Source organism: Calliphora vicina, chromosome 1, assembly GCF_958450345.1.
Source record: "Calliphora vicina chromosome 1, idCalVici1.1, whole genome shotgun sequence".
Lineage (NCBI taxonomy): Eukaryota > Metazoa > Arthropoda > Insecta > Diptera > Calliphoridae > Calliphora > Calliphora vicina.
The window spans coordinates 36,556,493-36,581,513 of record NC_088780.1 but is presented as its reverse complement, the minus strand read 5'-3'; positions in this window follow the sequence as shown (position 1 = coordinate 36,581,513).

The window sequence follows — 25,021 nt, the reverse complement described above, 5'->3', positions numbered from 1 at the left end:
CCACGAAGAATATTAATAAACAAGTAAAAAGGTATAGTCGGGCAAACCCGACCTTATGATATCCTCACCGAGTATATGATTATAAATAGTTTTCTTTATAATCATATACACGGTGATATGAAACTTATTTGTATTGAATCTTTTTGAATACCAATATTTTCGGTAGTGAGCCTTATATGGGAGCTATGACTAATTATGGACCAATCGTCAGATAATTGCTTTGCAAATATATGAAACATATTTGTGTTGAATTTTGTTTGGATACTGGTATATTTCAGAGATTTATGTATATTAATGACATTTTCGAGAATGTTGCTTATATGGGAGCTATGGAACATTGTTGACCGATCGACACAAAATTTGGTCGTGAGAGTTTGTCTTATATAAAACTTAATTGTGCTGAATTTGGTTTGAATATGTATATAATTAAAATATTTATGAGAGCTTAATTATTTTCAAATATGGCAATCCTACACAGAGAAAACAGATTCGTTGTGGAAACCGAATTTAGTCAGTTGTATGGTCTATCTCAGTATTCAGTTGCAACTACTGAATATTTTCGATAGACACAACTGACTTTTGAGGAAAATAATTCGGCAGGCATAACTGAATATGGCAGTGGTTGTAATTAATATATATATTCATACTAAAATACACATTATTTTATATTTTTTTGCGCTTTATTTTATTAGTAATTTAAAAAAATATAATAAACATTAACGGTAACAGAAAAAGCGTTACAATTTGCATGGAATATTGCATTTTAGAAATTTGTATGATTTTTAGTCATCTCTGAAGCTTGGATTTTTGTCCATTCTTTATATGGTGTTGAAGTTCCTAATAATAAACAAAATTTTGATCAAATATTGTCCTTAATATTTCGTCCTATAAAGATGTAACAAATCGTTGATGGTTGATGAAAATGGTTTGGAAATTGTGTCAATAAATGCCTGGTTTCATGCCTCTTTCTCATTACTTAGCCATTCTGCAAAATAATAATTCATTAATGTTGGCCGTATCATGTCTCATACAATATTTTATACATAGAGAATACACATAGAGCGGAAACTCTCCTGTCAAAGACCTAACTCAGTTGTCAAAAACCTAAGTGGTGAGAATGTATTAGTAGAAAAACTATGTGAAAACAAAAACAACACTGGTATGTGTAATTTTTTTGAGTAATTTTTTTGTTTGAGTTTTTTTCGAGTTTCCGCTCTATGTCTCTATGATTTTATATTTAATAAACTTACGTTCTTTATTAATCTCTCCAATGGGATTACTTAATTTATGAGAATCTTCTTTTATATTATTAATTGTACAAAGAATTTTTGGATTTTTATTAATATTTTAACTTAATTTTTATATTTTTTGTTTTTAAATGTCAAAACATATTCAACAACTATGGCCACAATTACAAATAGGTTGAGCACACAGATTCATTATTATATATATTTTACAATAACCGAATTAGATATAATTTCACAATCAATTATTGGTTATTATAACAAAGAACGTATAATATTATACAAATATTTTTGTATTACAGAATTATTGATTGTAATCCTTATATTAATGGTTATGAAAACTAATTTACTAAATTTAATTCAGTTGTGTAATCCGACCAAGTCAGAATTTCTTTTGTGAAGTCCCATATTGATTATACCGATTATATTTACTATTCTGAGAACCTATTTTCCATTGCAATTATGCTTTTACAGTTATACGAGTGGAAAATCCATTGAATTGAAAAACATTTAGTAGTTACAAATATTATACAGTTCCTTTTATTAAATTTTAGTAATGACAACCGATTTCCAACCAATCTGTTTTCTGTGTGTAAGGGGGCTAGGATAAATAATGGTTTGTCCTTGACGGAATATAAAGGTTTGTGCCAAATTTTGCCGAACTATCTTTAAACATGCGACCTGTAGTTTGATTACAAGCTTTACATGGATGGTCGGACAGACGGACGGACATCACTTAGTCGACTCAGAAAGTGATCCTGAGCAGTTTGGTATGCTTTAAGGTTGGTTTTGGGACAATATTTTAGCACATTACAAACATCAGAACTAAACCAATATACCATCCCCAATATGGTGGTGTGGGTATAAAAATGTCGTGTATCATAGAACATTGCCATGAACGAAATTATTATATCACAGCAAAGCAATCGAAAACAGTATTTCTTTATTTTAATTGGTTCAATCAAAATGTAAATAGAACACCATAAGATTCATTGTACATATTTTCAAATCAAATGTAAATCAAACATACGCCAAACCTAAGTAAATATATTTTTGAATTTTACAGATCCATTTTTAATATATTTCATAATTTTATGTAAATACGAAAGGGCAAAACTGTTCCTGTCAGCAGGAATCTGCCAGTTGACTCCTGTCAAGATTTGATAGTATTGTGTACAAAATAGTGATATTTCCATTACAGTTGGAGATCGATTATACCAGACATTTTGAGTATTTGTTTTTGATTCGCTGCAGCTAAAACAATGAAATGTGACACTGTGCGCTGGTATAAATAAAGATCTGTGAAACTGCTTTAATTTTAATAATTTTTTTGGTGTTGATAGCTCTCTTATAATTAAACACAAAAACGTTAAAATTTTTGTCTGTTTTCTCTTAGTTTAGGAGTTATAGGAACTTAAAATCAATACATATAATAGTAAATTTCTCATATATTTAGAAAATGATCTGATCATTATGGGTATCATTGAATAGTGCTTCAAAATAACTTTTACATGATATATAATATGGTATTGTTTATTATCACTGTGAACCAAAAATGCATTTTTTGGATTTTTTATGACAGCGAAATTTGGTATACAGATAAAATGATTTTAGCGAAGCCGGTGTACGATACACCCTAGACTTTTAAGTCCCTTCGTCCGGCCGAAGTCCTTCAATACAGAAATTATGAATATTAACAGGAAAAAATAATGAAAATATAAACTGTTACTCCCATCCCAAAGTTTAGGGAAACAAGATAGGCCTTCCCGTATGAAATCAACAGAAAATAATACTGTTAATTATTGATGTTAATTAAAGACACAGTTTTCAAGGACATCAATAAACCATCAAAAGTGTTTACTTATCCAAATATTTATTATAAATATTTTGCTAAGTAAATATTATTACAATTTCTTCCTTGCGTGTTAGAGTTTATTTTTAGCTCAATCATTAAATTCTTAGGTAACTAAGTACCTAACTGAATATCTTGGTGCAGTGAAATAAGGCCATAGGCAATAAGACCATATGGCTCTATTGCTCAACTAGTTGGGAAATAAGACCATATGGCCTTATTTCCCATGATAGAAGTGAAATAAAGCCATTATGGCATTATTGCATCTTAGAAAATTTTTTGTTTGCTTAAATGATTTATTTAATTTGACAAAAAAAGAAAGTTCAATAAAAAATTAAAGAAGATCACTCCAAAAAAAAGTATTTTTTAATAATTTATTTACAAGAAAGGCTTTATTTAGCGAAGCCGCCTGCCGCGTTCCATGGAGGAGAAAGTCCCTAAGATCGGCCGCAGGCGGATCTTAGCCGCTCTTTGGGGCTTTCTCCTACATGGAACGCGGCAGGCGGCTTCGCTAAATGAAGCCTGTCACTATAATAACTATACATATGTATGTATGTAATTATAACAAGCTATTTTGCACTGATATGGCTTTATTTCCACTTTGACCAATAATTGAATATGACTTTATTTCACTCCATCGGTGGTAATAAAGTCATATGGTCTTATTTCTCAACACAATATGTAATAAGGCCATATGGCCTTATTACCTATGGCCTTATTTCACGGCACCGAATATCTTAGATACATATGGAACAAACTATTAGTGTAATATTTCATATATTTTATAACAAACACTTCATTTTAAATAATGCCAAACACCTTAAATCTATTTTTAAATTTAACGTTCTAACCTTAAACTATTTTTAGTAAACAATTTACGAAAATGATTTGAACATGAGTGGGAAGTTTGTAGAATAAAATAAAAATAATAAGAAAATAATTTCAAAAGAAACAGATACAGTATATGAATATAGAGATAATGTGTTTCAGTTTTACACAAAAAAAATATAAACCTCATAAGTCTCCTTAGAAGCAATGTTTGTAACAAAAATATTCTACCCGCTGCTTAAATATTTTAAAGTTAATGACTTTAAGTAGATCAATACCAAAAATACTAAGTATGTATACAATGACTTTCAATATTATGCCAGTATTTCATGATTTCCTATATTGTTTTTGGAAAAAATATGTTTCAGCATTAAATTCTAGGTATATCCATATGTGTATGAAATGTTTTTTAGCAAATCTTTGTATTTTATAAATGAGTTTCTCATTATCGCTTTGATGTTTTTCATGTTTTTTTTATGAAATGTTTCTTTTTTCATTTTCATTTTATAAAGGGAAATACAGTGCCTCCAAGGTCATACACATCCTCACATCATTAGTCATAAAATATGAGAAATTTAACAGCAGACGAATGAAAATATGTTGGAAAATGAGGAATATTAGAAACAAATATTAAGTATAAAACTAATATGGTTTAACTGTTACCTTTGCAGAAGCTAAAATTGTTTAAAAAAGATATAAATTTTATTTGAAAAAAGACTTTTTTATACCCACCAGCAAAAAGAAGGGGGCATATCGAATTTGTTATTCTGTTTGTAACATAGAGACGTATTGGTAAGAGATTTACAGGTCTTAAATTGTAAAATTTTAAGACGATAGTTAGGTCCGTCCATCTGTTATTGGTACGATCGAGGAAAGAAAGTACGGGGATTAAATTGCCCCAATTAGTCTTTGTTGATCAGAAATGTTGGGTATTGAAAGTGTGCAAAATCAGTCCAAGAGATCCAGAGTTATGTGAGACAACATCCAGTTTGTCTAGTTTTCTTGCAGCAAGTCTGAGTTTATAGGAGAGATAGGCAAGAAGAAAGAAGAGGGGTATACACTAGGGTGGCCCTTAATAAACGAAAGTTGGATTTTGGCCATTCTCACCCCCCAGTTTGGTGAACATGAGTAAAAAAAATCATCCTGAAAAAATTTTAGGTAAATCGGTTGGGGGTGAGACGTGACGCAAGCCCTCTGAACTTTTGAGATGCATTTACAAGGGGAAAAAATGAATTTTTTTCAGTTTTTGTAAAAATTTTGCAATTAAAAAATTGCTTTTCCAATTTAATTTAAAAAATAGAAATGTGTACACAATTGTCGTTCTAATGAGACGTAAAAAAAACAGAAATTGGTCAAAAGTTATTAACTAATAATTCTACATATACTCTGAAACTTTTACTAAAATCTGACAACGTTAACCCTTAAATCGTGAAGATCAAAGGTCAAATTTTTCAAAATTGCCTATCTAAGAGAAAATCCAAATATTGAAAAATTTGACCTTTGACCTTCACGATTTAGGGTTAACGTTTTCCGATTTTAGTAAAAGTTTCAGGGTATATTTAGAATTATCTGGACTATAACATTCTGAATAAGTTTTGCTTAAAATTCATAAGAGTAAGGAAATAGAGCTCATTCGCCAAAAAATTGCCAAATAATTAGTTTTTCTCGAAAATTTCAAAATTTAAATCGCAGGTACGGAAAGGCAATAAGAGATATTTTCATAATTTTTTCACATTTTTATTCCCTATTATATTCTTAATAAATCCCAATGAGATGATCAAAAAATTCTGAAATTTGTTTAACAAAATTTTTAAAAATTTGAAAATAGATTTTTGAAACAGCCGTTAAAAAAAATTATTTTTTTGTTCATACCTAAGAATAGGTTAACGGTATCCTACGAAGACAACAACTTAAATACAAGTAAATATGGACATACTTTTAGTAAAAATGAGCTATTATTCTAATATTTATCAAAATATGTTAATTTTGTTCCTAGAAAATATAAAATGTCGAGTGAAACATATATGTAAATTTTCTCATGCAAATCACACAATAATCGGTGTCCGTATTATAGTGGCAGTGGTTATAAATTGTAAGATTCGACACAGAAGAATATAACAATCTAACTTGATATGATTCATTTTACCAATTAGTTAAACGTCTCAAAAGTCCTTTCATATATTTATGTACACGGGTATATTATTCGTTTGTAGATATTTTCTTACGTTTGGTGTTTCATTCTACAACATAAGCACAATCTAATGAAGTGTTCACACTATGTGGTAATACTTATTATAACACAAAATACACACATAAGTATTGTCGTATTTCCTTTTTTTGTTTTCATTTAATCATCAGAAGAAGAAAGGAAACTGCTGCTGCAAACAACTACAATTATGTTATTTTATATTTTTATAATTGTTAAGAACTTAAAGCAAGAGTAAAGAAATGTATAACGAAATTTAAGGGAAATCTCAAAATATGTTTAATAACACGGTGCTCCGATGGAAAACGACCTAGCATGGGTTATAGGTCTTGCGAGTACATTACAAATTGTGCCGAAAAATTTCAGAAACACCCTCAAATTCAGAAGTTATTCTAAAAAAACCGTTTTCAGTGATGTTCGTCAACTTATCGACCTATAACTCAGTCAGTTTTTGTCCGATTTTTAATTGTGTAAGGTGTTTGTAAAGAAAACTGATTACGCTTTATAATTACATACATTTATTGATACATTTTTAAGTTATAGGTATTGTGTTTGTTAAGAATATCTGAAAACAAAACAATATTTATCAACTTTTTTAATTTTAGTCGCATTTAATTGATGATTTTGATATGAAAGCTTATAAAAATGTACATCAATGTATAAAGAAAATTTAGTTCTTAAAAAGACATGGTTTTAACATTTCAAATCGCATGAAAACTGTAAAAGTTATTCAACTTTTCATTAATACGTTTTTTAGTATAATATGAATAAAAAAAAAACAAAAAACTTTGAAAGTAAATTTTTAATTAGGCTTAAGTTCATTTTTATTATAATTTATTTGTAATAATTCAAAGAATATCACTTAATACTAAAATTTTAGACAATTGGCAAATTGGAATGCATTTTCTACCCTGCCAAGGGCGTCATCAACAATCTTCATTGTCAAGGTCTATTTGTAAATATCATCTATTTAACTATAAAAAAAATAATATTTGTAAAATTTTTAATTTACAAGGTAATTTTTTTGAACATTTTTCGAAAAAGTTTAATAATTTTTGCAAATATATACCGATTTTAATAAGTAATGTCACGTTTTTGTGTAAACAAAATTTTCTTTAAAACGCTGCACAGTGGTATAAGAATAAAAAAAGATGGAAATAAATCTGTAACTTCTAAACCCTTACGCCGATTTGAATGAAATTTCACATGCGCAGAGAGGTAGTGTAGTCGAATTTAAGTTTTGAATTTGGACCTCATGGGCCCACCAGGAGCGGGACCTGTGGTTCCCAAAGTAGGACACCTCGGGTATGTTCAATTTTTAAAATGATCCTATTTCTTCGATTTAAAAAAAATTGCACATTTAGAATCTCCTCGTCGAGTACTACATAACTACATAGCTATCAATTATCTCTTATACCTTAGGAGATATTCGCATTTGAAAATTTAATTTTCAACATTTTTACCCACCCTACTCTAGTTTTTTGGTGACCGCGGTTCCAAATATTCCCCGATTTTATCCATTTTGCTTTTATAAAATTAACAATAGATCTATATATCAAATAAAGAAAGAAGTGTTTAAAAATCATGGCTGAGTCCAAAGTTATATTCATTTGAATTTAAAAAAAAAAATTAAAAAAGGCAATTTTTCGCAATTTTTTTTGGGAAAAAAGTACTTTTATTCTTTTTAAGTTATCTAAAAAATTTCTAAGAGGGTGTATAATGAATTTCTACTTTTTGAAAAGCTAATTTTACGCCAAATATTTTAAATGTAAAAACATTTATAATTTTTGATACCGACGGGATCAGGTCCATTCAAAAAATGCCTATTTTTTATGTAAAATTCAATATTAGGGCAAAAATTCTCAAATCGCATACTCGATATCAAAATATAGTAACCTATTTTAGATGACCCAATAAGTTCTTAATTATTTTGTATAGGGTTCTGATAACTCCGCCCCTGGTATGGATATTGTAGCCAAAAAACGAAAAAATCCTATTTTTGGAATTTTTCAAGATTTTTTTGGGAATTGCGGGATACTTGATAACAAATTTCAAAATTTGTTTTTATTTTTCCATTTTGAATAGAAAAGTCTACATAACTGTGAAATTTTATTAAAAAATATTCATAAACAAAAATTTTATTTCAATTTGAAAAGTTTGTATCTATGTAAAATTCAATAAAAAGCATTTTTTGTCATATTTTTCAAAAAAGTATTCCATGAATTTTTTAATTGTCAAAATATATATAATTTTTTGAAAAGCAGACAAAATCCTCTATCCATTGATATATAACATGTCTACCTTATGTTTTTTACGTGTCAAATAAATTAGGGAAAACTATTATGTCCTCAACTAGGCCTATAACCCTCATTAGGTAACTTTTCAAGTTCTGACAAAAAGTGTCATTTTGTAGCAGAGTGTAATTTTAATTTTTAATGTCTTACTTTCAAATACTGAAAATTTACACAAAATTTTCATTGTGGAAATAGAACATTCGAGTTTTTTCCGTTAGCTTATTCTTTAGATATCTAGAATCTAGCGCTGTGTATATAAATATAAATATACAGTTTTGAGTGAGCAGTATATCGTAGGCGTTAACATCAACTATTACCAGCGAATTTTTATAAATTATGAAATGTATTTTTCAAATGTGTGTATTAACAGTGATTGACTATTTAAATTGTAGTGTTAATTTAATTAAATAAAGAGCTTTTGTAATAACTAACCTACTGATCGCTATTTAATGAAAATATACCAACGTTTTTAAAAGGTGACAATATTTTTGTAGAAAAGCCTCTCTATCTTCTACAAAATTTCCAATATTGTAAAATAAATTATATATATTGTAGAACTTAAAGCCACATCTTTAATTTAATCAAGCATTAATTTTAGTTGGCAAAATCAATGATTTTGTGTTCAACTTTAATATAAAGTAATAATTAAATTCACATTAAAACTTTGCAGAATGTTAAACGAATATGATGTAGCATAACTTTAATAAAATTATGATGATGGCAAGCAACTACCAGTCGACTGTTTAAATTTTTATTTGTATTTCTTATGGCGAACTTTAAGAATATATATACATTAGGGTGGCCCTTAATAAACGAAAGTTTGATTGTGGCCATTCTCACCCCCCAGTTTGGTGAACATTAGTAAAAAAATCATCCTTAAAAAATTTTAGATAAATCGGTTGGGGTTAAGACGTGCCGCATGCCCTCTTAAGTTTTGAGATGCATCTACAAGGGGAAAAATGAATTTTTTTTCAGTTTTTGTAACCATTTTTTAACAATTGTCGTTCTAATGAGATATAAAACACCGAAATTGGTCAAAAAATGTTAAAGTTATTAAAAAATCGCCAGGCCATTAATATGTCTAAGGCCACTAGAACATGAAATGTAGGAACAAAATTTACATATTTTGAGAAATATTAAAATAAAAGCTTATTTTTACTTAGAATATATCCATATTTACTTGTATATGAGTTTTTGTCTCCGTACGATATTGTCAACCTATTCGCAGGTATAACCAAAAAAATTTAATTTTTTTAACGGCAGTTTCAAAACTCCAATTTCAAATTTTTAAAAATATGTTAAACAAATTTCAGAATTTTTTGATCACATTGGGATTTATTGAGAACATAATAGGGAATAAAATTATGAAAAAAGTATGATAAAACCTCGAATAGTTTTTCTATTTTTTTGGCCATATTTTGGCGAATGAGCCGAATTTCCTTACTGTTCACTGTGGTTCCAAATCAAAATCTAGGTGGACAAAATTATGAAAATCGGTATCTTCAGAATTTGGAAAAACTAAGTCCTTTCGGAAGCTAACAATCTGTTCTTCTTCAATTGGACATTTCGTTTTCTCGACAGAAGCGCCAGAAGTTCAACAAATTTTGAATCATATTTTCGTTATTTTTTTTTAATATTTTACTGCTTTACTAAATTAGATATATCTAAATTGTTTCACCATATAGAAATTCATACTTCAACACATAAATAAACATTTATATAGGCTTTTATTAAGTGTATATCTTATATTTATGGGTCTCTCCATTTTCCTGTTATAGTCCTTTCAACTTGGGTCTCAAATATACTGATATTTTTTTTTCTAAGAATGTTATATAGCTTGCCAAAAAAAAGACCGCCGAAGCCCGTCCAATGACTATATACATCATTTAAAGAAACTTCTGGAGAATGTCTTTGTAAAAAATTGTAGCAGCCAGCACCCGCCGAAATACTTTTTTTAATTTTTTTTAATCTAGACCCTACTGTAACTTGAAATACAGTAAATACAGATCTTTTTAAAAATTTAGTTTCAGAAACACATGAAAACGTATATTTTTTAATTTTTTATTAATAAGTTTTATATGTATATTTAGACCCTACTGTAACTTGCAAAAAAATGTATATTGACAGTCTGCTTTTACACACAACAAGTTTACTTGAAGCAAGTCTCTTCGATTCCCTTTTAAACTTGCTCGACTGTTTACACACAGCAAGTCTGTGTTCAATTTTGTATGTCAAAACCTAATAGACGCCTTAGTGAAAATCAGAAAACAAAAGAGAATTGAAGAGACTTACCAGTACAAGCAAGTGTGTACCCCTCTTCTTTCTTCTTGCCTCTCTCACCTATAAACTCTAGACTTGCGCAAGAAAACTTGCCCTGTGTAAAAGCAGATATATTTAAATTTTTTTTTTTTTGGAATCGGAGATACCAATTCTATATAAAAAGAGCACCAAATAATTTTGTCCATGATTTGGAACCACAGTGCTGTTATGACTTTAAGTGAAATCTATTCAGAATAATATAGCCCAGGTAATTTAAAATATTGTCTGAAAGTTTTACTAAAATCGGAAAACATTAACTCTTAAATCGTGAAGGCCAAATGTCAAATTTTTCAATATTTTATATTTCTAATGAAAAGATAGCGAAAGTTATATATATGTGGGCCGATTTTGATGAAACTTAAGAAAAATATAACACAAAGCCTAGTATTTACCAAGCAGAAAAATTAAAATTAACCCATAATATCACTTGGGGTTAAAAAGACACTCAACTTTAAAAATCACGAAAAACACATTCAATATGAATGGTGCTAACTTTAATGTTTTTCCGAGTTAAATAAACTCAATCATTCAATTATTTTTTTAAATCTAATAAATCAAAAGTACACTAAAGGGTTAAAATCAAGTTTATTATTTAAAATTCCTTAATAAAATATTAATTACGTTATTAAAGCAAAAATCAGGTATAAATACAATATTTTGCAGTTTCAAAAATATGTGGTCAAAATTGAACCAAATTGTGAATATTTTTTAAAATGGCTTCGTAATACTATTTGCTAATATACAACACAATATTTTAAAGTTTGTTTCCTATAAAAATAAAATTTTCATCAGCACAATTGAAATTAACTATTTTTTAATGGTTTTAGAAGTTTGGTCTAATTTGAACCCCAAGTGCTATTATGGGTTAATTTTAACTTTTCTGCTGTTTTTGTAAATACTAGACTTTGTGTTATATTTTTCTTAAGTTTCATAAAAACCGGCCTAAAAGTATATAACATTTCGCTATATTTCCATAAGAAATTCCAAATATTGAAAAAATTGACCTTTGACCTTAACGATTTAAAGTTTTCCGATTTTAGTAAAACTTTCAGGCTATATTTAAAATTACCTGGACTATAATATTCGAAACAGCTTTTACTTAAAGTCATAACAGTAAGGAAATTCGTCTCATTCTCCAAAATATAGCCAAAAAATTATTTTTTCTCGAAAATGGCAAAATTTAAATCTGCGCGAGGCTTTATCATACTTTTTTCATATTTTTATTCCCCATTGTGTTCTCAATAAATCCCCATGTGATGGTCAAAAAATTCGAAAATTTGTTTAACAAAATTTTCAAACATTTTAAAATTGAGTTTTGAAACTGCCGTTAAAAAATAAAATTTTTTTGGTTATACCTGCGAATAGGTTAACAATATCCTACAAAGACAATAACTCATATACAAATAAATATGGATATATTCTAAGTAAAAATAAGCTTTTATTTCAATATTTCTCAAAACATATTAATTTTGTTCCTACATTTCATGTAGGAACAATTTTTTTCTTTTATATCTTGTTAGAGACAATTACGTACACATTTCGATTCTTTGCAAAAGTAATTATTTAATGGCAAAATTTTTACAAAAACTGAAAAAATTTATTTTTTATCCTTGTTTTTTTTTTTTTAAACAAACACAAACTGCTAAGCGTTTTGCTTGTCTGCAGTTACACCCAGAGTCTCTGGCGGGAATCGAACCCGCAACCCTCAGATTAATAATATCGACTGGTCTATCGGGGCACCTCAAAACTAAATCGCTAATTTGGCACGGGTTTCCCTTCTTAGAACAAGCTAAAAATTTGTTTGGTGTTATTCTAGGTCAAGGGTCAACTGATGCCCTAATATATATACATAGATAGTTTCATATCAAATAAAGTTAATAAATGCCTGCAAGTAAATTAAATACATAAAGACAAATTAAAACCGCATTGCTTTTAAAAAATTTCTAATTTGAAAAATATTTAGCAAAAGTATTTTTGGCACAACTGCTTCAATACCACCAACAATATGGTGGTGGTGGTGGTTTTCTACAATATTATTATGAAGAAATAAATTCTTTGCAGCAAAACTGTTTTAAGCATTTGCAGAATAATAATGTGGCGTAAAGAAATCGTTCAATTGAAATATTTAATACATAGTATTTATAAATACTGAATAAATGTTGCAATAAGTTCAAACTTAGTTATTTTCGCTTCCACAAAATTCATATACAGTATCGTTTGAATTGATTTAAATTTAAATATAGGTAAATATAAGCTTCTTATTCCCTGTGTAACATTATGTAAGTATTTTCTTAATTCTTGTAATTTGAAATAAATTTAGTTATGTCCTTCCAACTGTCCATCCCTTAGGGTGTTTGTCCAAAACACTCTCACGCCAAGCATATTAATAAATATTTCATAGTTGGTATTGCCCTAAGCAGTTCCGTATAGATAATCGGCAAAATCGGTTTAGTAAAACAGAAGATATTAGCCAAAATATGAAAGAAACCAAAATTAACAAAATTTTTATTTTTAATTAAAACTACACAGAAAAAACTATTTCTTAAACCGTTTCAATTCATAATTGAATCAAGTATTCATGTGCTCAAAAACAAAATTTTCTGATATTTTCTATTGAATTTTGAGTTTTGAAGTTGATAATTTTGACAATTGAATATACAATTTTCGTTATTATTTGAACTTTAAATACAAAAATAATTGAATAGACAATTTTCGTAGTTGAAAACACATTTTTTTTATTTTTTGTGTTTTCAATTACGAAAATTATCTATTCAAAAATTTTTGTATTTAAAATTCAACCAGTAACGAAAATTGTATATTCAAATGTCAAAATTATTGATTCAATTATGAAATAATTGAAACCAGTTCAATATGTATTAAATGCTTGAATTTCAATTTATATTCAATTCATATAATTTTTTCTGTGTATGTTAAGTTTATGTATTTTATACTATTTAATAGAGCATCTTAGTACACCAAGAGTATAGAGATAGCAAAAGTAGAAAGAGTGTAATTACAGATTTAAGTGCAGAGTATTCAAAATTCTGCTCTACCAAACAGATTTCTATTGAATCTCGTTGTCTGACTTGTCAAATTTATTTAAGTCGTTAAATTTAAGTTGATTTTTGTGTCTACATTTTCACGCAAATAAAAAAAAACATTTATCTGCTAAATCTTCTTATTTATGATGACATTATTCATGTTCTTTTAAAATTAGCTTAAATGAAAAAGTCAGTATTAAAAAAAGTATATTTTTATTTTTTTGGAGTATGCCAACAAATTTATTGAGTGTATAAAAAATAAATAATGTGAATTTGTTTGCATATTGTAGAGTTTTTAAATTGGCTGTGTAAATTTTATTTATAAAATGGTATTTCTTAAAATTAACAACTGTTCTGATTAAATTGAAGACGAATATTGTCATAAAAGTGTGGAAATATTAAAAAGAGAATACATTTAAATGAGTTATAAACAGGTGAAGTAAAAATGAAAGATGAGATTCTTAAAAATACATTGTTTGAAATATTTAGAATATGCGTATATAAATCTATACACTTCTATCAGAAAAGCAGCTCGTAAAGTTAAATGCAGAGCCAAAGCTAATGCTGAGCTGAAGTCGAATACAATTCAGAAAGTTCCAAATCGCAATTCGGCAAAGAACTTGGAAGGATAAGAACGAGCGAAAATATTTAGTTAAATTTTATAAAAAAGACACCTGTTGTGTGATGAAACTTATGTACTGGCTGAAATTTCAGAACTTTCGGTTCAAGATTTGTATGTGGCTGATGGACGAGGTAATGTTCAAGAACATTACCGGACAAAAAAACTAACAAAACTTCCCAAGAAGTTTCTTGAGTGGCAAGCCATTTGCAAAAAAAACTTACGTTGTTTACTATCGTGTATTGTTTATATGTCTATGTAAAAGGTGTTTTTAAAGCTTGATAGAACTTGAAATTGTAGAAAGTCACAAAATTAAATTCTATTGGGGGTATGACTTAACTTTTATTTTGAAACATTTGTACAATATAAATTTATTCAAAGTATTGGCTATTGTAAGCTATGAACTTTATCCAATTTTCTGCCAACATATGGAATCTGAGTCAAAAGAAGTGCTCGTCTTCTGAAGCCAAGAACAAATCAAGCCAATATCGGATACTTCAAAGTGAAGAGTATTCCAGACAGAGCTTTCTGCTTCGATAAATATAAATAGTAGTCGGACGGGGCACAATCTGACCTATAATGCGGGTGAGGCAAAACTTTTAAACCACTTCATTCTAAATGCTTTTGAACAGGTATTTCAACATGTAGCCGAGTGTTGTCATGATGGAATATTAAAGTTTCATGTCTGGCCACATATTCTGGGATTTTTTTCGGCCAATGCTTGCTTTAGAAGAATCCGTTGTGTTCGTTTTAACTTCCCTGTGATAGTTCGGCCATATTTGAGCAGATCATAATAGATAGGACCCTCTTGTTCTCACCAAATACAGAAAATTACCTTAGTGCCATGGATATTTGGCTTTTGTGTTAATTCGGCTGGTTTGCCTGGCTTCACATACGATTTCTTAAGCTCCGGGATATCGTAAAGGATCCATTTTTCATGGCATGTAATGATTCGGTGCAAAAATAATTTTCGGATTTTCAGATATACAAAATTGTCTATCAGCTTCAATTCGTGTGGCATCCAATTTACCTGCATTGAGTAGCTTCCAATGATTTTAAAAGCCCTTTTTGAGTTTGACAACAATTTTCATGGAATATTGCCCCCAATTCATGCTCTTGAAACTTTTTTGGTTGGACTGGGCTATATTTGTCTTCTGTGTCAATATCGCATGTTGAAGCCGATAGAAAAAATTCAACATAAGCTTTGGTGAGCAATTAATGTGCTTCAGTGGCACTTTTTTAAAATTAGTGAAGTAAGGCATAACTTCCCGCACATGACGCTTTGCTTGCACAAAATTCGACATGATCGCAGCAAAAATAACTTTGTTCAAAATATATGCCATCTAATGTAAATCCCGAATTTTAAAGTCATACGTTAAAAATAAAAAAAATGTTATTCGGTAGATCAATACATGCAATTAACATTTAAGAATGATTTCGGGCATGTTGTTGACGAAGCACATTCTGGACGTCCAATTTTTGGTCCCTTTTTGAACATTGCTGATCCATTTGTCACGAATAACATGAATAATGTTGCCGTCCAAGGCATCAATTTTTGCTGGATTATAAGCATAAATCAGTCCCTTAACGTGGCCCTACAGGAAATTTGCGTGAGGACTGGTCCATTTCTAGAAATCAAGTTATCGCCAAATTTTGACTTCAGTAAATCAATGGCACGTAAATTCATCTTGTTGAAACCACATCTCAACCATATTTTCAAACAAAGCATCATTGATCATGGTGGGGTAACGACCTCCATTGACCCTAACATAATCTACGGTTTCATTTTTGAAAAAGTAGGGTTCGATGATGCCACCAGCATGTAAACCGCATCAAACGGTTGATTTTTCTGGATCTTCTTCAATATGTAGGATCTTGGGTGGATTGGTCTTACTCCATACGCGGCCTTGATTTTGTAGTCAAAATTATGAGTTACCATCAGTAATATATTTAACTTTATATTTTTGTATCTGTTTGTCATCTAAGTTAAATGGCAGAAGAAGCTGCAAGAATGTTGTTGCTAGTGCAAAATATATTGAAATTCAATATGTGTGGTAAACCACACAAGTGGTTAAGCAACGACATTTCGTAAAGTCTAGTCATAAAAAAATACTTTTGAATAAATTAATCTATGCTAAATTAATGCGGTAGAAAATGTCAAAAAATTTCATGAACGTTTAGATAGCCTGGAACAAAAGTTGTCTATGCTACAAAATAAAAATGTTGAGATAACAAACTAAACGAGTTTGTAGTTTGAAAGAAGTGAACGAAGCAATAAATTCTAAAGTGGTAGTTTAAAGATAACCATATTTTGATGACGTAATAACACATAGAGCACTTTTGCCTGGATTGGTTTATCGCATTTATATTTAGCTAAAAATGTTACTTAGAGCACTCTAGTTTCAGGCTAGCCATTTCATGATTTTTTTTAAATGTGTACGAACGATTCATTTTGTGTGGTTTCCCACACAAGGGTGACATGAGGGTTAGATACTTGATCATAATTTAGCTATAGCATAAATTAGCTAGCTAGAATAGATCCAGGGTACATATTTCTTCATATAGTTGCAACAATCCATATTTTTTCAATTGAAATGAGAATAAAATAGGATATTTTTATTTTTCCAGATTGAAAGTCAGTTCCATAACAGAACCAGGAATCTCTTATTGAGAACCAGGTGGTTTTGTCCACCAATCTTATTCACACACACACATAAATTTGTTGTATTCAATACCAATTTCAAAAGCCAATTGCCATCATTTTGAAATTTTATTGAATGCTTTCGTTCAATCTTTAATGCTGTATGGAGAAAGAAATGTTGTAAAAATTTTATTTTAACACTTCATTATGTTTTAAAACACATCAATAGCAAACATGGGCGCTTAAAATAAAATAAAACTAAATTAAATATAAAAATGAACGGCAGTGAACAGAATAGAACATGTCTGCTCTTATGTTTTTAACTGCCAAATAATAGACATAAAAAAGGATATAAAAGTAAGCAGAAAAAAGGGAATTGTTTGCTTAATATGGATGTATTACAGTCATCACGGATCACTAGATGATTGTGTCATAAAATAAAAACGTGCAGACTAGATTTGTTGTTTGTTTTTCCATTGTTATCTAGGATTTGCTAGTGTTTACACATGAGTGCATTTTCAAATAAAATTAAATTGATATATTTTTTTGGAGAAAAATAAAGAGAGAGTTGGTGAGATTAATAACAAAATATTTTTCAAAATAATGGCAGTATTTATTCTGGATAAAGAAACTTTAGATACACTTTATTAAATATAATAAAAGAAAATCTGTGTCCATCTGTTTTCATCTTAAAATTTCACATATTTTTTTGTTTAGTTAGTTGTACAACAATTTCTAATATTTCTGAACAAAATTCCCTGCAATTTATTTAAGTTTCCCTTGTTCATTGTGAACAGCTGGACGTATGAGTGATATTACGTCTACAAATTATTAAATAACACTCATGCACTGCAGTGTCTGCTATAAATTTCAGCTAATTAAATGACACTCGTTTTTTTTTCATTTCTTTTCTGTTGGTTTCATATTAGTTTTTCTTTATAATGTGCTTTGTACTTAGTTGTAGTTAAAGAAAGAACATAATAAATTTAATATATTAAAAGATTATATTTCTTAGCACGTATGATTAGTTATAAGCAACGTTTTCATTATAGTAAACATGTTCGAGCTGGGTAATTTTAAATTAAATGAATTAAATTTTTAATTTGTAATACAATTCAGCGTGGCTGCTATACTTTATGAAAAGCTAACTTTATTGATACTGAGGGGACCAGTTCCATTCAAAAAAAGTCAATATTTTATGTAAAATTCAAATGCGTAAATTTAATCACAATATGTTTATCAAAATCAATTACGAAGTTTTTTTTGAGCGAAAATACAAACAAAATGTATTTTCAATTTTTATAATATAATAGTAATTTTATGTTTAAAATTACATATATTGTGTATAAATTGAAGTTTTACACATAATGTGTGTAAACTAATTTAAATGTTTAATACACAAATTGTCAAAATTTTATTTAAAAAAAAAAAATCAAAAACCATTTGTTACACCGTATTAGACACGAACCGGATAATATACGTCTGAAATAATAAATTAAATGGAGAAAAACTGCGTTTTCAGTTTTTCATTGCGTGATCCTGTTTCCTTTTATAATGACTTCAAATTTTCAGAGGAGTACATTTCTAAAAAAATGTTTTAAAATACTTCTGATCATCCTACTATGTCAAGTTTGGTGTCAAATGATCAAGAAGAGTTGTGAAATATTCCGTATTATTTTTATTTTAAGCTATAAGAACCAAAAGATGTCAAAAATGTCCTTTCAAATTTGTATCCTTGAATATCCTTTTAAATTTCCAATAAATTTTTCTTAAAAAAAATAGTGACTTAAATATCCAAATATTGAATACCACATGCCAAAATTTAATCCTTCTATCTTAACTACATAAGTGTTAAAAAATATTTTAAATTTGAATTATTTGATTTTTTATATTTTATTTTAATATTTCATTCTAAAAAAATATAACAAGATCCGTTGTGAAAAGCAACGAAGAAGGCTTTTTAATATACAAGTAAAATGGTATAGTCGGGCAAGCACGACCTTATGATAACCTACACCGGGTATATGAGTTTTCTTTTGATATGAAACTTATTTTTGTTGAATCTTATTTGAATACACACATTTTCGGTAGTGGGCCTTATATGGGAGTGAGATGAATTGCGAATATATGAAACATATTTGTATTGAATTTTGTCCTTGGGGCAATATAAAGGTTTGTGCCAAATTTTGTCGAATTATCTTTAAACCTGCGACCTGTAGTTTGATTACAAGGTTTACATGGATGGACGGACAGACAGACGGACATCGCTTAGTCGACTCAGAAAGTTATCCTGAGCAGATTGGTATACTTTAAGGTGGGTGTTGGGAAAATATTTTTGTATGTTGCAAACAACAGCCCTAACCCATTATACCTCCCCCACTATGATGGTGTAGTTTATAAACATGCACTTTTCTTAATAAAACTTGTTTGTATACTAATACATTTTTTTTTATATTTTAATTTGACCTTTATATATATAAAAGATTTTTAAGGACATTTACACTAAGCAAAAGAGCAAAGAAAAATTTTCTTTTAAAATTTCAATAATTTATATTTTTGAGTGATTTTTGGAAGTGGGCCTTATATGGAGGCTATGACCAATTATGGACCGATCACCATGAAATTAGGTCGCGTGATTTATGTATATATTAAAGTTAACTATGTTGAAGCGATTTATGCATGTTAAAGTGATTTTCGGAAGCGGGTCTATATGGGAGCTATGACTACTTATGGACAGATCGTAACAAAATTTTGTGACATGAATTTTGTGTATATAAAACTTATTTGGAGCGCAATTTGTGAAGATACATTTATAAATTAAACATTTATGACCGATAAAGTCCAATTTCGGGAGGACATTTGTATGGGGGCTAGGTGAAATAGTGGACCGATTTCAGCCAGTTTCAATTGGCTTGGTCCTTGGGCCGAAAAAATAATATGTACCAAATTTGATCGAAATATCTTCAAAATTGCGACCTGTACTCTGCGCACAAGGTTTACATGGACAGCCAGCCAGCCTGCCGACCAGACGGACGGACGGACATCGCTTAATCGACTCTGAAAGTGATTCTAAGTCGATCGGTATACTTTAAGGTGGGTGTTATTTTTGGGCGTTACAAACATCTGCACAAACGCATAATACCCTCCCCACTATGGTGGTGTAGGGTATAAATATTGGAATTTACACACAACATATATTTTTACCCTAATTATAGAAGGAGAAAAGTTTCCTACTATTAATGTAGGAAATTTTCATGAAAATTTATTAGGGTGTAGATACAAATTTTTCAAATTGAAATTAAACTTTTATTTATGAATAGTTTTCAGTGAAATTTCGAAGTTATGCAGAATTTTCTATGTAAAATTCCACAATTACAAAAAAGTTTTTAAAAATCCCAAAAATACCGGGGACGGGGACGTCGTTATCGGAACCCTTTGCAAAATAATTAAAAACATATTGGGCCATCTAAAATCGGCTACTATATTTTGATATCGAATATGCGATTTGAGAATTTTTTCCCTAAAGTGGAATTTTACATAACAAATTTACGTTCAGGAAATATTTGGATCCGCTGTTATCTAAAAACTGGAGTAGGGTGGATAGAAATGTTGAAAATTCAATTATCAAAAGCGAGTATCTCCTAATCTATAAGGGATAGCTAATTTTTTTTAAATCGGAACACAAACGAAGAAATAAGATCGTTATAAAAATGTAATATACTCGAGGTTCAAAACTTAATCTCGACAACACTTCCCCTTTGTGCATGGGAAATTTCATTCAAATCGCACTTACCGTTTAGAAGTTACATATTTATTTCCCTTTTTTTTTTTTTCTATACCACAGTGCGTTGTCAACAAGGTATTTCCAAATCTCACAACCAATTACAAAAATTCAGATGGACTGTGGGAACGTGCAATTTTAGAACCAACAAATTATGATTTCAACAAGCTCAATGAGCAAAATTAATGGAAACACTCTGGCGAATCGATTGACAGAGTAATGAATGAACAACAAGCCGTGTATTATACTACTGAATTTTTGAATTCATATGCCACCACATATATATTACTGATACCACGCATTGGTGATTAGGCCTTAAGATAAATTCATAAATATAATATCACATTAACCTTAAACACATTCGGTTATTTTCTTTAAGGGCATAGCATGGCTCTGTACTTATAGATTCTGCTACTTTGTTATTTGACCACCTTATCAGCCGTCATCTGGCTACAGATATTAAGTGTTTCGGGCGCGAAGACAGTTTGGGGGAGTCCGTGCGACACTGTATATTAAAATGGAGATTGAGATGTAATATAAAATAGATGTTTTCTAAGGGGCAGCAACGCGGACCGGGTTCAGCTAGTACTTTACAAAACCTTTTCGCCCGGCAATGCAAGAAATCTTCACTAAACGAAGCCAGTTTTTGATACACCCCAGAAATGTATACCTTTGAAACCAGACGGGGAAGGGCAAATGCAAGAGATCTTTGCTGAGCGATGCCGTTTTTGGATACATCCGAAATGAAAAATTCTTTGAGACAGGACAAAGGTCAGCAATCCAAAAAAAATTAACAAATTTACAACTCTCATCAAAAATTTTGATGAGAGTTGTTTTATTAGGAGATATTTCATAATTAAATAAGTCCCAATTAATATAGAAAATTGTGTGGGGGTTATTTAATTTTTTGCTTGGCAGTTATTTTACGGTACCATTGATGTTAGTTCATTAAAAAAATTTTACATTTTATTGATAGTGATAACAAAATTCACAACAAATATCACTACATGCCTATTTAAACTCGTATTAATTTTTAGCATTTACCATTCCCATATGCTTAATATTATTCAAATAGCATCTACAAATTCATTTGGGTATTACTTTCTACTTTCATAATTAATCATGAGTTGCATATAAATTCAATTGACATTCAATTCATTTTGTAGACATGAGCAGACAGGTGGAAGTGCATTAACGTGTAAATTGATTAAAAATTTACGTTGATAAACTTTTCAAATTCCTGACACTGGAAAAGCTAGTAGTTTTTCTATTTTTTTTTTTTTTGAAGACAAATACCAAATGACCTTTGGACTTCTGATAAAACTATGAGTGTTGATGAAATTCATTAGAAACCATATTTATAATTAAATTCATTGGAAATGTTATTGTAAAGAAATATTTTGCTGAAAAAAAGATGAAATTGGATGAGCAAAAAGACACTAGAAATTAATTAGTTATAATTCATTGTTGTTAACAAAAAAAAAATAACATAAAGTTACGTGTTGCGGAAGGCGAATTAATTGCTTTGTTGATGTAACCATTAGTTGCAAAGGTCAAATCTCTTTAAAAGTTTTGGCTCAATAATTTAATAATTAGCTTTAAGTAGCCTTGATATATTTGCTTAAGTTACAGTAACTTATCTTAAGTGTTTGTTTCTATTTTATTATATTCATTTAAAGTTCTTATTTCAATGAAGAAAAAAAAACATATTTCAATTTGCTGTAACTAAAACCGCTTGGAAAATATTCCTGGCATTAAAAGTTTAAACTTAAGTTTTTAAATACTCTTACTTGTTTTCACATTTCTTTTTTTTTGCCTTCTATTTAATGAAAGCTGGCATGGCGAAGAATAGGCAACGGAAGTAAGTTTCATAAAATCTGCTACATCTTTGAGTACTTTAAGTATTAAAGTGAAAAAAAAGTCCTGTTAAATTTCTCATAAAACCACTTATTACTTTAAAAGAGAATCATCTTAGTTCAAATACATTTACTTAAAAACTGGGGGAGATTTTCTAACATCTACACATCAATGCTAACACAAATAAAATGGAATCTACATACATTAGGATGGTCCTTATTTTACACATGCCCTATTGACGATGCCCCAAAATTATCCGTATTGTCTATATTAATACTTAGCTTAGTAATACAGATATTGATCAAAAATCGAGGTTGTCCTGGTAGGACGTGGCTATATCGACTCCGCTGTCTATAAATATGTAAACTATATCGACCCCATAGCGCCAAATTCTCGTAAGCGACAAAACACAAATTTTACAGCAGAAGGTTTTTTCTGATTATTTTAAAATTTATATGTACATAGAATTAAAAATGTTATGATGCCATATAATATAATTTCGTTCAATCTTTTTTGTCTATTTTTCAAAAATAATTATAACTTTTGACAATTACAAATTCATGGAATACTTTATTGAAAAATATGACAAAAAATGTTTTTTATTGAATTTTTCCAAAGATACAAAATTTTCAAATTGAAATTAAATTTTTATTTATGAATAGTTTTTAATGAAATTTAACAATTATATAGGTTTTTCTTTTGAAAATGGAAAAGTAAAAACCAATTTTTAAATTTGTTATCGTGAATCCCGCAATTCTTAAAATAGTTTTGAAAAATTACAAATATGAGATTTTTTAGTTTTTTGTCTATAATTCCCACAGTGGAAATTTTTTGGAAATTAATCTGGCATGTTTTTGAATCTAATTGAGATATTTACATGAATGTTTTTTTTGTAAGACCAAAAACTAACTTATCTAAACAAAAAAATAAAACCTCGGAATAAATGTGGATCAAATTGTTACTAATATTTGCAATCCTATTAAAATTTTGATATAAATTTTAGTTTTAGAAACTCAATGAATATGTAATATGTAATAAAATCTTTATTTATTAACGAAACTCAATGAAATTTTCAACGTTTTTTAAATTTGTCATTCTAACAGGGTGTAAAAAAACTTGTAAAAACGTCAAAGGCAATCCCGCAATTCCTAAAAATTGGAGCGGTATTTTTTACAATTTTGCTTATAGGGTCCACATTTCCTTCGGGACTGAGAAAATACTTTGGCGATAAATAGGGAACACATCAAAATTTTCAAAGCTGCTTTTTGTTTTCTGATCCCAGCTTTGGGGTTTTAGAACATGTGGCCCAAATTTGAAATTTTGATAAAAAATAGGTCAACAACTAGGACATACTCAAACAATAGGACATGTGTTTTATACCAAAATATTCTCCGTAAAAAGTTCTTAAAGAAAGTTTTTTTTAATTAAAAATTCAAAAATCAACTATTTTTGGAATATTTAAATTGAAAATCGTTTACTTTTGTATCCATAATTGATACTGCTCAGAAATATTTTGTATGTTATTCGTAATTTCTATTCGGTCCAAAAGTACGACCCATATTTTTAAAAAAGCGGACCAAGATATGGCAAAATTTTAAAATTTCAATTTTGAAATGCCTATAACTCGGAAATCATAAGAGATAAATAGCACACGCAAGCAGACCTAGCCGAGGTATTTCCAAAAATATAAAAATCTTTGAAATCGGATGGAAAACAACATTGCACGTGTTTAAAAATTTTACATTTCGAAGGTAACCTACTTTGAGTCCCCATAGCGCCGCCCCTGGAACATTTATATGGCCCATTTTAATATCTAAAACTTAAATACTCCTGGCTACGCCCACGTCATCCCGATCGGACCAGCCATTTAGAAATGCCAGATTTATTTCCAAAAAATTTTGATTCCGCCCCAATGTGTAGTGTCGGAGTTATCAGAACTAGGGTTCTATAAGTCGATTGTTCGATTGTTCGAACAATCGACTTTTTGCTGAAAAAAGTCGAAAAGTCGAAATCGACTTTTTGGTCGGAAAAAAGTCGAACAATCGATAAAAGTCGAAAATAGTCGATAAAAGTCGGAAAAAGTCGAATAGTCGATAAAAGTCGACATTTTAGATTGTTAAAAAAATATTTAATTTCAACATTAAACTAAAACTATTGCAATTTGGTACACTTGCATTTTTTGTAGTGTATGTTAATATAAATAATAAATAAATGTTTTTAAAATAAAGCTTTTTTCTACACAAAATTCTTCCAACATTCTTCTAACTATTATCGCCTTGATAAATTTTATTTTTATTGCTGAACATTACAAAAGGCGCATCAATAAATGTAGAAACTAT